Raw genomic sequence first — 14,397 nt, 5'->3', positions numbered from 1 at the left:
TACTAGTGATTGTGGCCTAGGAATTGGTCTATTTTTTTCAGCTACTTATCTCCTAGGTTGATCATCCAATATGGGTCCCCCTTTCTTTTCTTAAAATTTCTTACATCTGTGGGTATTTAATGGGACTGCCACAAACCCGATGCCTCCTTGATTTCCTCCTAGTGTACCTAGTACTTTCCTAAGTGATATACAGATCTCCCTCAGATACGGCAGTCCTACTTCTGGTACATCAGCCGAGGTAGTTCTATTCCCAGTGCTATTGGTGGTTGGGCAGGAGCAACGGTGGTACGGTGGGGGTACTACGGCCACCTGAGGGGGAGCCACTGCGAGGTAATGTGTTACGGTATGGAGGCGGCAGGTTATCTATGGCTCCCATTTATCATCTTTTTCTTTCTCTTTTTTTCGTTTGTGTCTCCTTTCTTCTCCCTTAAACTCTCTAACTGTTTTTAATGTAAGTATTGAGGCTGGAAAAGGACATGAAGTCCTGATCCATAATCCTGCATAATCACTTTCCTCCTGACTAAAAGGTTTCCTTTGAGTTAACATATAATATATAGAAGCCTGGCAAAATCCAGTCTTCAAAGGATCCAAAATGGGCCAAAAGACATGTGGTCCTTAAAGGCTCCTTTGGCCATTCAATCATGCAATATGACTCAATTTTATTCATTTTTCCTTTTTCTGGGCCTTCTCTGGGGCCCCTTTCATTCCAATTTTAATCATTACTCCTAATGGACTTTCTGATGGTATATCTGGTAATTTGCTCTCCCTTTCTTCTTCTCTTCTGGTCCTTTGGTCCTTTCGATTTTGTCTGACCCATCTAGAATTTACTGTGGCAATTCCTACAACGCCCTTGGTCACCGGTAAGAGTGTCTTGCAGGGGGTTTTAGGAACCTATCACACCCCACCCACGAATCCTATAGGAGTCACTCGGTCCTTCACCGCCAAGTCCCATCGCGGAGATTGGAACCGCGGTTAGAAGACCTCCACAAATCGCTTCGAAACTAAGTTTCGCTCAGTCACACTCTTACAACACATACAGGTGACCGAATCCCACCCAAACCGAACGGTATAAAACCCCTTAAATACTTACGACTCCGTCGTCTTCGTTCGGATCTTCTGCGCGAATTACGGGCAAAATAAACTCTGCAGCCAGCAAGGTCTCAAAAAAAAAAATCAAATTCTTTGCTTGCCCCTATTCAGGTTCAGGATGGCGTTAGTCCCGACCCGACCCGATCAGATCCCCACCAAATGTGTGGGCGCCCCTCCTAGATTAAGTCGAATTCAGGAACTAAGACCATCCCGGACAAGCCCCCAGTTGTGAAAAAATGATCACGTCCAAAACAGGATTCTAATTAAAGTTTACAATTTATTATATGAATAGAGGCAAGCAAACAGCGCTGGGTGCACCGGGAGCACCCAGCACACTGTCAGGTCTAATTGTGCAGGTTAAGTACAGGTTCTACATGCATATTCACTAGATTCCTGAGAAATGTTACATATTCATTAGTTTTTTTCCGGGAAAACTATTAACATATGTAAATGTCCCTTTACGACAGGCGCATTGGTCTCTGGTGGTCTTCCATAGTGTTCCTCACTTGTTCCGCTATTTGACCCTCCTCAGGTGATTCTGCGCAGTATGGCCTTTCCATTTTTTGATACCTTCGTGCTTGTTATGTTCTTATTATCTATAGCTAGTTCTCATTAGTGGTATAGCACCGTACGGTTAGTTTAAGCTAAATTATCTACAGGATGGGAACAAAAGGCAGGAGTTCTGATCTTTTCTCCGCCTTATCTATCAAGCAAGCCTCTACTTGTGTTTCCTTAACAAGATCGTAAATTCAATCGAACACTAATTAAGTCTTGTGATCGCTCTTGGTTCCTCCTCTTGCTCATCATTCCTAAGTACCAGTCTCCTGGCAGGCTTAATTCCTTGACAAACACCATCCTGGGTATGTAAAGTTACAGAGAGACAATCATTAAGCATAAGCATTTGTTTCTCTCTAATCATCCCCCCCCTCCTTTTTCTTTAAAACCTTTGCAACTATAGGATTCCGCTACTTTCCGAGAGACCGTGTGAAGTATTTTTTCGATTCCTCTTGATGTCTGATTTTATTTCGTTTCCAACTTTTGTAATTCCCTCTGTGTATATGGCTTTTGCAGGAAGCAAGAACTATATACATACTCTCCTACTTCCCTTAGGCCTACGGTTTATACAAGATCCAAGTCAAACGGTTAAAGATTACATTAGCAGAGAGGGTCACATTTTCACCATGCGGCCCTATCGTTGTTTTTATATTGACACGATGAGGTTAATAATATTTCACACTTAACTACCAATCCTATACGTTATGCTTCACAATTTTACTTCTTAATCAAACCTAACTCTTCTACTGATTAATTTTGATTTCTTTACCAGAATATTTGCAACAGCTGGAGCCCAGCAGGAACAGGGGGGGCATGGCCCCGACCCCCCCAGCGGCCTCACCTCCTCCTCCCCTTGGCTCCCTCACGGCCCCTCGCCCCGTGCAAAGGGAGCGCAACACGCAGCCCAGAGGGCAACGGGAACGGACGGCCAGTGTCGTTTTCAGCCAGATCGCGCGCCTAACGAGTCCTGCCAGCGAGTCCGCTCCCGGGGCTCGGGCCCCCCCCCCCGCTACCGTTCCCCCTGCCCCTGGGACACCTCTGATAGCATATGTCCCTACATTCTGTATGCCATCTAAATATTGTTGGATGGTTTTAATGTTTTGTACCAGCCGTGGAAACTGGTTTTGCTGCTAGGTGACTGTAAAAGTGAGATTTGGTAATAATTATTAGAACTCTTCCACTAACACAATGATTGAACAGTAAGCAAAAGTAATACCAAGCATTTAACTAGCAAGAGGTAGTACTCGTAAGTTTTGCAGTTCTTTGCTCTTAGGACTAGATGTTCCTGTGCACTAGATGAGAACAATGCTGAAACTGACCACGTGCGATTGAAACTGCTTTAAGCTTCAATCAAAGAACAAGGACAAGAATAAAGACTTCAAGGACAGCCAGCAAGACATTCAATGGGCCGGTGGTCGCACAAAGCAGCCCTTCGTCTCAAACATATCCTTCATTGCGCGTGATCGATGTAGGCAGTACTGCGTAATCGGTTGGCCATCTTTTTATGTATACGTATACTAATCTGATTTATGCAATTAGTTATTCTATAGAACCTGTGTGTGCTAAACCTGTGGCACGCACGCTAGGTGGAACTATCCCCGTGCATCCCACGCTGCAACTAAGATGCCTGCTTTCTAAAACTACTCCAAAACGAGCCTTAAGAGTTTCTTCGACCGGCCTTTTCAGTATCAGAGTACAGGGAGGAAAGGAGAAAAAAAAAAAAAAAAAAAACAAAAAAAGAAAAAGGCAGCGTGTGGTGGGAAGGGAGAGGGCGGGCAGGCCGGGAGGGACCGGAACGCAGAAGAGGGAGAGAGACAGGCCCCGAGGCTCACCACAAGCTCTTGTTCTTGGCGGCTGCCAGGAGAATTTGCCAGTTTCAGGAACGGTTTCTTTCTCTCCTCTCCTCTGCTCCCCCCCCTCCTCTGCTTTAACTCCCTTCGCCGTGCTGCACGCCTCCTCCCCCTACCCCGTGTCTCACAGGTCTTGCAAGACGAGGCTTCCTAGGCACAGAGCCTCGCTCGCTGTCGCACACTACTTGGCCGTACGGCACCTTCGTGCTGCATACGGCTCCCTGCAGTGCACCTCGGCAGTCTGACCTGCTGCGGACTACGAGGAGGGATCCTTCCACACGCTGTAGAGGGGGCCTCTCTTTGCCTGCACGGGAGGCAGCTGCCGGCCGGCCGGCCTTCCATGTTCTTCTTTCTCTCTACCTTCTCTTTCTCTGGCTCTCCAGCTTCAGCCGCAGCACTCCTGCCCACAGCCGGTGGCGGAGAGTCTGCTTGTCCATCATTTCCCGGGCCTCCTGTCCCTTGTGCTCCCTCCCGCGCGGTAGAGAGGGAGGCGCCAGGCAGAGACAGCCCACGCAAGCCTGAGGCTGCTGCTTTCAAAGGCATCCCCGGGGGACGAACGGACAACCGCACCCACATCCTGGCCTCTGGGAGAGGGGAAAGAGGCAGCAGTGACCGTTATGACCGCAGCTCGACCCTGGCCGGATCCCCCTCCTTTCCGCATGGGCTTCCGCAGACCCGCTCTTGTTCCCCGCACCGCTGCTACGACCCCACCCCTTTGAGGGAGACTCGAGAACACCGCAGGGCCTGGCTTGCTGCCCTCACCACAGGGCATCGGGGTCTTCCTTCGGCCAAGCGACAATTCCTCCAAGTTATGTTGGCTTTCATCTTTTTTCAGCCTCACTGGGCCTATCGTTTCCTTTGTTCTGTCAGCCTTTTGTCATCTCTTTCCTTCTTCCTTTTCAGGCTCTCTCTTTCCGTCTCAATCGCTATTTTCTTCTCTCCTAGACCTTCCTCCTCTTTCCCTTCTCCGTTCTTCTCTCGGGGACTCCCCGTCCCGGCTACGCATCCGGCGGACCACGAGCCATGCCGCGACGCCCGCTCGCAGCTTCCTGGCCAGCGCCCCGTGCGGTCCTCTGGCATGCGTGGCACCCCTCGCCCCTCTCGCTTTCTCCTCTCTACTCACCCGCGACGTTCACCTTTTCCTTCTCCCCTCTTCGCGAACCCAACTGCTACCGCGGGTTCCTTCTCACCCTTTTCCGTTCTCTCCTCCTCCATACGTTCTTGGAACACTTTTACTTCTCCTAAAAAGGAGAGATGGGCGCCGGAGGGGGAGCCCGGATCCGGTGCGCGAAAAAAAACCGCCGGGCTGCAGTACCCCGCGCTTTGGCCACCAATGCGGTCAGAGCGGAGGCGGCTGCGGCGCGTGTTCTGCTGCTCACCTTTTCCTGTTCACTGTCGCTTGCCATTTTACCCCTCTCCTTCTGTGTGGCCCCCTCTTCTTCCTCAGCCTGCTCTGCTTAGTCAGCTCAGTTTACTCGTTCATTATCCCCTAGTGTTCTTCCCCTTCTCTTGCTTTTGTCCGCTCTCTTTTCGCTTCACCACTGATACGTCCCTCCTCTGCCCAACAGCGAGACTGCAATGAGGCTCTGGCTACTCCAGTTTTTACTTCCTCTCCTTTTCCTTACCGGGATGAAGCAAACGAGCAGGCGTCACCCTCCCGTCCGTTCGCATTGCGTTATTACCAATACCGTCGTACTTCACTGGTGCAGTACAGTTTTCTCCCCTCTCAACGAGACTGCATCCATCCTCTCGTTCAGTACCCGACGTTGTGGTCGCAGGGGTGGCAACGTGCCAGGGCTTGGCGCGGCGCACCAGCGCGCAATGTCGCGGCTCCCCACTTCAGACCGAACTTTGGTCATATGCGGGGGGCGGGAAGAGAGTGCTGGCGAAAACTAAACCGCGCCGCACCGCGGCATAGCCGCGGACTGCCTACAGCATCTTCAGCTGCGTCCTTTTTGCACTGTCCCCCCTGGATTTCGGTCCGCCCCTCTCGATCCACCGGAGAAATCAATCCTGGTGAAGTAAGTAGATAAACGCGTGAGTGCTCTTCTGACGACTCCCTTCCCCTCCCTTCCTAGATCTTTTTTTTTTCCCCCTCTGCCACCCTCTCTTCTCACATATCTTCCCTACTCTCCGTCCGCCAGCCCTCTGCCCTTTTTTTCCTTTCCCTCCTAGTATTCTCGATGCCTCTTATTATCTCAATATCGGCACCTCTTTCTCTCGTACCCGTCGCCCTTATCGTCCTCTGCTCCGACTAGGGAGGTGCGTTCCTTGTGATTCCCCTATCTTGTCACGATTTCCTCTACTTTTTTGGTGTGTCTCAGTTCCCCTCCTTAGCTGCTCTCTTTAGGACCCAACCGCGCATGCGCGGTTGCCAGTACGCCGTGTCGCGCAATGGTTGCCAGGCAACAGCGGCGAGCGCCGTAAAAGGCTCAGCGCGCATGCGCGCCTCCCATTGTTTCCCCGTTCACATAGTTTTGGTTGCCTGGTCAACATCAGGAACGCCGTACCCGTCTCCTCTGCACATGCGCCGCTTTTTCCCTATAACGACTCCGTGTCCCCGCCTCTTATGTTTTGGCCAGTCACCCTCTTCTCTGCTCCTTAAGAATGTCCCCCCTCTCATTCCTTCTTTTCCGAGCTTCTGTACAAAAAACCGTTTTTTGTTGCCAGGCATCCGCAGGAGCGCCGTAAACCGCACAATCGCGCATGCGTCTTTGCGGTGAGGCCATGTCACGCTTTGGTTACATGCGACAGCGGCGAGCACCGTAAACCGCGCTAAAAAACCACGCGCATCGCTCTCCTATGCCTCGCATTGCTGTTTTCACCGGATCACCCACCATCTGCATTCTTTCTTCGCTTACCCCCTGCCTTTTCTCCCTCCATCCCACCCCTCCCTCGAACGAACCAGTGTGTAGGAGAGTGGAGTGAAAGTAGCCTGGGGGGTAATATAAGTGGGAGAGGCGGGACAAGATAGGCGTCTCATGCGCGCCTCCGAACGCCAGTTCCCTACCTTCGGTCGCCGCGCAGCAGCATCCGCAATCCCTCAAACGTCCCTCTCTGAGCATCACAAGGCTGGAGAGATGGAGAGATGACTGACAGCTCAACCCAGTACAGACCAGCCACAGGCAGTAACTACTTACTGGGGGCACGGGGCTTACATTGCCCTGCCCTTTCCCCACTCGCAGCCTGGGCAGTCACCTTCATTGCCTCCCTTCCAAAAAGCATCCAAGGGCTGGAGCGGTTACAGCAGTCAAGCGCAAAGAACAGACAATTCGGGCAGTCGCTTCTGTCCCTGCCCCCCCACCCCATTATCTAGACAGGAGAAGCAGCACAGGGAACCTGCAAACGGAAGGGGGGAAGGGGGGTTGCCCTGACCAAGCCCCAGGGACTGCTGTATCCGTCTGCATGCAGCATCAGGGTTCTGGGAGTGACAGCAGCCAGTCAACAGATGCTGGCGAGAGATTAAAAAAAAAAAAAAAAAAAAAAAGCACCACCTGGTTCAGGTGACAGCCTGAAGGCAGGCCACAAGAGACCCAAAGCTGCTTCGTGCCAGGGGGGCAGCTCTGTTCAGCAGGAAACGGCGCATCCCAGCGGACCAGATGCGAGCGGCCCACCTGCAAGTGAGCGATACCCTGGCAATCCTGGGGCTCTGTTGGGGTGGGGCGCACCTTTCCTCACCTCTGTGCTATCACAACTCTGCTCTCCTAATCCTGCACGCACGCAAGGCTTCTTGTGCGGGGCTTGTCTCTTATCGAAGAGACACTGCACGGTGTTACTTACCGCCCCGCCCTCCGGCGTGCAAAGTAATTAGACATGAAGCAGGGAAAGCAAAGAGGTGCGTCGGGATATTAGATGTCCTCAGCAGATGACCGCAGAGCCCTCGAGGTTCCATCTTTGCTCCCTACAGGAGCGTGGCTCCGCACCCCTTGCCGCTCCCCGCAGCAAGCGTCACGATTGCCCTTTGCTGCCTGCAACGTGCAGTACCTGCACGGCCCGAGTACTGCTGCTTACGGAGCAAGAGGCGCTCGCTATAAAGCGGCAATGAAGAACAAGGACGGCCCGTCAAGATGGCAGGAGGAACGCAGAGAGCCTCCAGCATTAGCCAGGCAGGGCTTGCGACTCGCCTCGTGTCGTGGTCTAACGCCAGCCGGCAACGAAGCCCCACGCGACCGCTCACTCGCTCCCCCGCCGCCAGTGGGACGGGGAGACAACCGGAAGGGCGAAAGTGAGAAAACTCGTGGCTTGAAACGAAAACAGTTTAATCATTAAAAAGAAACAACAACAACAACAACTTGTAAGGAAAAGAAGAAAAAAAATTACAGAGAATGGGGTGCAGGCAGCATGCCAGGGGTCTGGAGCCTGACAGATGATGGGGGGGGGTGGTGTGGCATATGGAGGAGGGAAAGGAGGGAGGGGGGGGGCAGGAGATAGGAGAGCAGGGCATGCAGGGGGGGAAACAACTCGCACGGGTTAAAAACTCACGTGGGTTAAGGGGGCGGGCCGGAGCAACGGGGGGCACATGGGGAAGAAACACACACGGGGGGAGGGCAGGTAAGGGTACAAAGGTGGATGGGGGGACACGGGCAGGGATGACCTACCCCAGGGAGTCCACCCAGGATGATCCACAGCAGGTAACTCACCTGGGATAACGCGCAACAGAGAATCCACACCAGATCATCCACACTGGGAGGACCCCCAGCAATGCCCCTCAAACTGCCTGTGCTTTGCCCCCAATCTTCCCCAAACTGGCAAGTTTTTTGCTTTTTCAAAATACTCAGTTTGGGGTGTGTTTCAGTGCTTTTCCACAACATAAAAAGGGGTGATCTTTTGGTTGTGGTTTTGCGCGTGAAAACGGGGTGGGATTTTTCCTTTCCAGCTGCACAGATCCAGGCGGATTTGGCTTTCCCAGGAGTCCCAAATTCGTTTGTTTTTTTTTCCCCTGTTGCAGACCCAGAATCAGGGGGTTTGGGGTTGTCCTGGTTTTGGCTGGAATAAAGTTAATTTTCTTCCTAAGTAGCTGGTACAGGGCCATTTTGGATTTAGGAATGAGAATAACTGTTGACAACACACCTGACGCTTTAGTTGTTGCTAAGCAGGTGTTTATACTAAGTCAAGGACCTTCCAGCTTCTCATACCGCCCTGCCAGCGGAGGCTGGGGGTGCACAAGGAGAGTACGCTGAGCTAAAGGAGGATTCCAGGGTAAACAGGTCAGCTCGAAATACACCACCTCCTTTAAAAGTTAGAGCTGATTTGAACACTTAAAATCAGCATTTAGGCTAATTGATATGCATTTTGAACACCTTCTTAGCACACACAGTAAACACTCTTGCCTGGGTTGGAAACATCTCCTCCCTTCCTTACAGCACTGCTGCAGGGAGATAACCCCTGGGAGGCTGCGGGACGAGGTCGTACACAATCAGAATCTACGCTTACGGATCCACCGCAACAGCTACAGCCCTTGCCTGCTGCTGCTGCTGCTTTGCATCTTGCTCTGTTTGGTGAATAAAGCTGAAAGTGAAGTGGAAAACTTCAAAGAGCAAAATGAAAAATAAGAATAAATCTCAATATTCACTTTACACTAAAAGGTTGTGCCCATGTTATATACATCCAATAAAAATACTTATACTATAATGTAAGGTATTTGATTTTTCCTTTTGCATTACCTTAACTTGCACAGCTCTGAATTCATACCATTAAATTATCTATCTCCAAAAGTACACAGTTATAATGTGACTAGGGGTTTTTGTGTGTGTTACGTAATGAGGAGGAACACCTGGCCAGCTGCGCTGCCCAAGAGAGTGCTACTGAACTGCCAGGGAAACACACCACTTGAAAGCCGAGACAGAAAGAAAGTACTTCAGAGCACTCTGTCAAAACGTCAGAAAGAAAACCCACAACATTCAGTTGCCTCTCTTTTTAAACATTTAGAAAAAATACCTAACCTGCTTACAGTACACCTCATAAATGATATACTACAGCTATTTGGCAGTTACACTTTAAACAATTGCAGGTCAATTTGTAAAATCCCCCAGTGCTGCAATACCTCAGACTACCAAAAAGGACTGGCGGATTTCCTAATGCTTTTGGCAGTACTGAAGCACGCAGAGCAACACATTTTCATGTTGTCGCGACTGTTACAACTGAGAAACCAAAGACCAGCGATGCCATCAACTTTAGGAATATGTGCTGTGCTTAGGTCTTTGGAAGGAAACTGACTTTTTTCTTTTTTTTTTTTTTTGTTTTGTTTTTTTACAGAGACTGAAAAGTCTTATTACTGATGACTTCTACTGTCAGGTCAATCACCTCTGAAGATCCACTCTGATGGGAAGTTCATAAAAGAAAATTTCTTTGAGTGAGAAAGACTTCCATTGTGGAAAATCTCTTTCCAACTGAAGTAAAAATTACACACTGTAGGTTAAAGGAAAAAATACATTATTGAAGCAGTAACTCATCAAAAACACCTCAGGACTCACTATCACTAGTTACAAGGCTGCTAATGCTTCTTGGGAGAGCCTGGAAAACACACAGATGCGACGCCAATTTGTCCCGTTTTGTCCACGTCTCTTCTTTGACCTTGATTGCTTTTAGTACGGATGCTAATTATCTCAGTAACGGGTTTCAGTACTACTATAAGATATTTTAAAAAAACTCATTGACTGCAAAAGCATAAAGCTTTTGTCATGAAAACAAAGTCTGTTTCTTCTGAACAGCTGAACTCTTATGAACAATTTCTTCTCCTCTTTTAGTACAAAACTATTTTCACAGTATCGTTTACTAGCAAGCACACAGAAACAGAAGATTATGCTTTCAGGAAGAGAAAATAAACAGAGGGAAGTAAACTTTGTATAGGTGTAACATGCTCCAGAACAGGACTTATTTTTAGTATTTGTGTCAAAATATTTCATGTAAAAAAAAACATAGAAGGAGAGTTGGCACACTCTTAATGTTAAAGTCCATACCGCAAGTACCTTTGGAAAAATGCAGACACACATCATAGATGTACCTTGTACTTGCAGACCACTATGGATTCTTTCCATCTGTCTTGTACCGTCATGGCAGAAGAAGGGCAACCACGGGCGAAACGGTGCCAGCTGACATCCAAGCTGAGAGAAGAAAAAACCCAGTTAGCATAAAGCTGGGTAGGAATACAAAGCTGCCTTTATTTGTGAAGGTTTGTCAAGACAGTACGACGGAGCAGAGCAAAAACTATTTTTGCATCATCTTCAGTACAGTTGTTGACACAGGCCACTAGAGCTTTTGCATTTTTTAGGCAACCGTGCCTTTTTTTTTTTTCTTATTCACTCATTAGCAGGTTTAGTTTCACTAGAACTCACTTTCCTAGATACACGCAGGTGACAGACAGAGAGACCTACGTACATTTTCTCAAGCCTTAGTATAGCCAAGACTTCCTCACCCTATACATCACAAGTTGAGTATTTCTGTTAAGAGCACAGCAACACATCTGTCTTTGTGAACTCCCTCGTTGCAAAAAAGGAATGATTTTATCCAGGCCATTGCTCCAAAAGGTCAAGATCTTTTAAAACCGCAGTTGTGCCACCAAACCTGCTTAGGGTCCCTCCTGGCTTTTGACTGCCCTGAGATTTAGCAGGCACACGCTCCATTCCATCTGCCCACAGCAAAAATACGTTAACGCTCTCAGACCCAGAGCGCAACCCTACAGATGTCCACACACACACCCACCCCTTGCCGTTTTGATGAGGAGCCACCAAGCATCCCTGCGAGCACAGCTCGCACTGGCCAGATCAGTTTCACCTACACTGTCGATATTACCATTTTCAGTGAATGTAGTTTTTGACACTTTAAACTGAAAAACCGTATTCTCAACGCTTTGCCACAGTAGAAACGACCCCATCGCTAGAACGCTACAAAAATGCAGTTAACACAAATTGCAACCCACAGCAGCAACAGCTCCAGAATTATTTAGACCAGGAACAAGGGAGAAAAATAAAACAGCTTCATCTCACGCTCAGGGGAGCGGCAGACAGAGAAAAGGGTTGGCATTCTGAGCCCTTACAGAAAACGGGCATTCTCCTTCCATTCCTCGGCCCGTCCGTTAAGGTCTCAATACCGCAACACTGCCCTGGCAACGTCGAGAGTAGGGAACAACAGCCCTGCCGCTGGACTTGCCACTGACCCATGCTATTTACCGTAGCAGGACGCGTACGCAGAGGGACACCTTTTGCCACACACAACCCTGAACTTCCTAAAAATTTACGTTTACCAAAAAAAGCCATTTGGAACATATTGCCAAACAACATTTGGCAATAAAGCTTTGATGCGTTTGACACACGCAAATTTTTGGTCACTTGCTATTTGCTTCCTGTTGCTGCTGCTGTTCTTCCTTCAGAAATTCTACTTGTAGCCAAGTTATTCACTACTGGTTCAAGCATTTGTCTTCCTGGTATTACCAGCACATTCACAGAGGCAAGTAACTTAATTGCTCTTCTACAATTATCCAAACGACAATTACAGCCATGAAAGAGAAGAAGAGGTCAGGCAGCAGAAGAGCTCTGCAGGCTGGCACCAGTCAATAAAGCACTCTTTAAAAACAAACAACAACAAAACAAAACCGTGACCCTGTAGCGCTTTTTTTTTTTTTCTTTCAGAGCTCATCCCTGCCTCAGCATTTTGTCTTGTCAGAGCATGAAGCGCAGGTGATCCGCACCCTGACGACTTTTGCATGTGATGAATGCCTGTTCAGAAAGAGTCCAGATCTGCAAGACTGGTGTCATTTTTACGGTTTTAATCATCATAACTCAAATTTTATTTACTCATGCATTTGTGAGGAAACTAATTAACTTTTAGACACTGCCTCTCCTTTTTTGGGGGGAGGGGAGGGAAATGTGTTAGAGACTGAAAAAAATTACGATTCAGAGCTACCAACCATGCGGGAGTGCTGGAGTAATCAATGAAAGCAAAGACCAACAGCAGCAACATTAACTGAAAGTTGGCTTTAATTCCGGTCACGTACTTGGTGGAGTAATCAATGAAAGCAAAGACCAACAGCAGCAACATCAACTGAAAGTTGGCTTTAATTCCGGTCACGTACTTAAACAACTCTCCAAGTCTATGCCTCGGTCCGATGAATGACTAGTCCTTTTTTGGAAGGACAAACTTTTTTACTTAAAAGTCCTAGACTGAAGACTCCGCTGAACGGAATGGGGATTGTGCCACGGGACAACATGCCATCAACACTCTTAATGGGGAAGAAGAAAAAAAAAAAAAAAAAAATCAAATAAAAAATCAAGTTTAAGTACCAGTTTCCATCATGTTTAACTCACTACATTTCTACTGGCATCTAGGTGCTTAAAAATGAACTACAGGGACACCACATATTCCTAAAAATTCAATTATACATAAAAAAAATAAAAGGCTATTTCCAACTTGCCCATAAAAATCAGTATGAACAGAAAGAAGAGAAACACTCGACCCTAAAGAACCTAACAGGCAGCTCTGAATTTACCAGACACAAAATTTCGTTCTTTCACCTGAAACAAAAACATATCAAGGGACCAGTTCAGGAATAGAGCACTATCTGGTAACAGCAATTTTTCCATCAGCTTTTCTGCAGTAGCAGCAGATTTGCCTTTTCTGTGGGTTTAACGTGGAGCATCTGTAGTGCCCTCGAACTCGCAAGTGTTTCTCTCCACTACCCCAGCCCGATACGTGCGATTACCTGAGCAGCAAGCAGAATTAACCACGCAGGATTTTCTTCGTGTGATGCGCAAGGTGACACTGGGAAAAGAGGAGACAAAGAAATGAACCTGCTTGTCGCACCCAGCCAACGGTGAAAAGACAGGGGAGGATTCTGCCGGAAGGGCTCTCCGCACCCCAGGAGCTCCCACCGGCCCGTTTCTCTCCCCTTTGCCCGGTACCGAGGGGACGACGACACCTCGCCCGCGCCCCCTCACAGGGGGGCTGCCCCAGGAGAGCCGGGGGACCCCCACCTCGCTTCTGCCCGCGGGAACGGACCGGGCGAGACCCTCCACGCAGAGAGAGAGGAGCGTGGCGCGGATTGCATCCCCGAGGGAAGAGGCCGGGCTCCCCGCCGGCAGAAGGACAACTCGCCTCCCTGCTGCTCGGAGCTGCTTGCTGCCGACAGCCCTGCCTGCGCCCGGACGCCCTTCGGCCGTGCTGGGAGCGCAGTCCGGCTGACGGACGCTCCAGCAAAAAGACGCTCCAGCTAATTGCAGCTCCTGCTCGTTACAGCCACAGGTTAATTTTGCCTCTGGCTAATGCACGCTCCAGATAGTGGACACCCCGCCTCGTTCCAGCTCCCGCTTGCTACAGTTCTGGCTCACTGAAGCCCCAGCTCCGCGCTGAAGCTCCGGCTGATTTCAGCTGCTTCTCCTTACAAGCTCCAGCTACGTGCAACGGCCTGGGCTTTCCATAAGGTTGTGTATCAACTGCTGTCAAAACTGGAGCATTAGGATTAAACGTCAGAGTTACACGCCGTATAAATATTCATTAGTTTGTGTGATTAATTACTGAACAACTATTCTGAGCAGCGCAGAAAGAAGAGCTGGACTCAAAGAGGGCACGTGGGGTCTGAAAAGCGCCCTTCCCCCCACAGACCATCGCAGATGTTGAGTTCGGCCTGCTGCGCGCCGGCCTCCCGAACTTCGGCGTCCGACACCAACCAGACCCCCATCTCCGGGGACGGTCCACGCACCCTGCCCACCCCCCGCTTCCCCCCACAGCCCCCAACACCCTCCACCCACCTGCCAAACCAGCCAAGCCGGCTTCTGATTTTGGCCCCAATACCAGCGGACTCGGGGCCCGTTTGGGAGCCAAAAACCCCAGCTGCCGAGCCTGTTCTCAAGGCCCAAAAACACAGGGCTGGACCTCTGTTTCTGGGCCCAAAGCCACGCAGCTCGGTCTG

The 14,397-nt window shown here is 49.5% G+C and overlaps 1 long non-coding RNA gene across 2 annotated transcripts; it reads right to left on the bottom strand.

Annotated features, from left to right (window-relative positions):
• Window positions 1-9,747: 9,747 nt before the first annotated feature.
• Window positions 9,748-14,149, bottom strand: LOC121233595. Of its 2 annotated transcripts, none has more exons than XR_005933392.1 (3): window positions 13,192-14,149; window positions 10,498-10,597; window positions 9,748-10,007 (listed from the first exon to the last, which is right to left on the bottom strand). It is a non-coding gene; the product is annotated as an uncharacterized LOC121233595 (long non-coding RNA). The 2 variants fall into 2 exon arrangements; XR_005933391.1 differs by having other exon boundaries at window positions 10,498-10,585.
• Window positions 14,150-14,397: the final 248 nt, after the last annotated feature.

The sequence above is a fragment of the Aquila chrysaetos genome, chromosome 10 (genome assembly GCF_900496995.4).
Source record: "Aquila chrysaetos chrysaetos chromosome 10, bAquChr1.4, whole genome shotgun sequence".
NCBI lineage: Eukaryota > Metazoa > Chordata > Aves > Accipitriformes > Accipitridae > Aquila > Aquila chrysaetos.
This window is presented reverse-complemented; position numbering and strand designations above follow the sequence as displayed.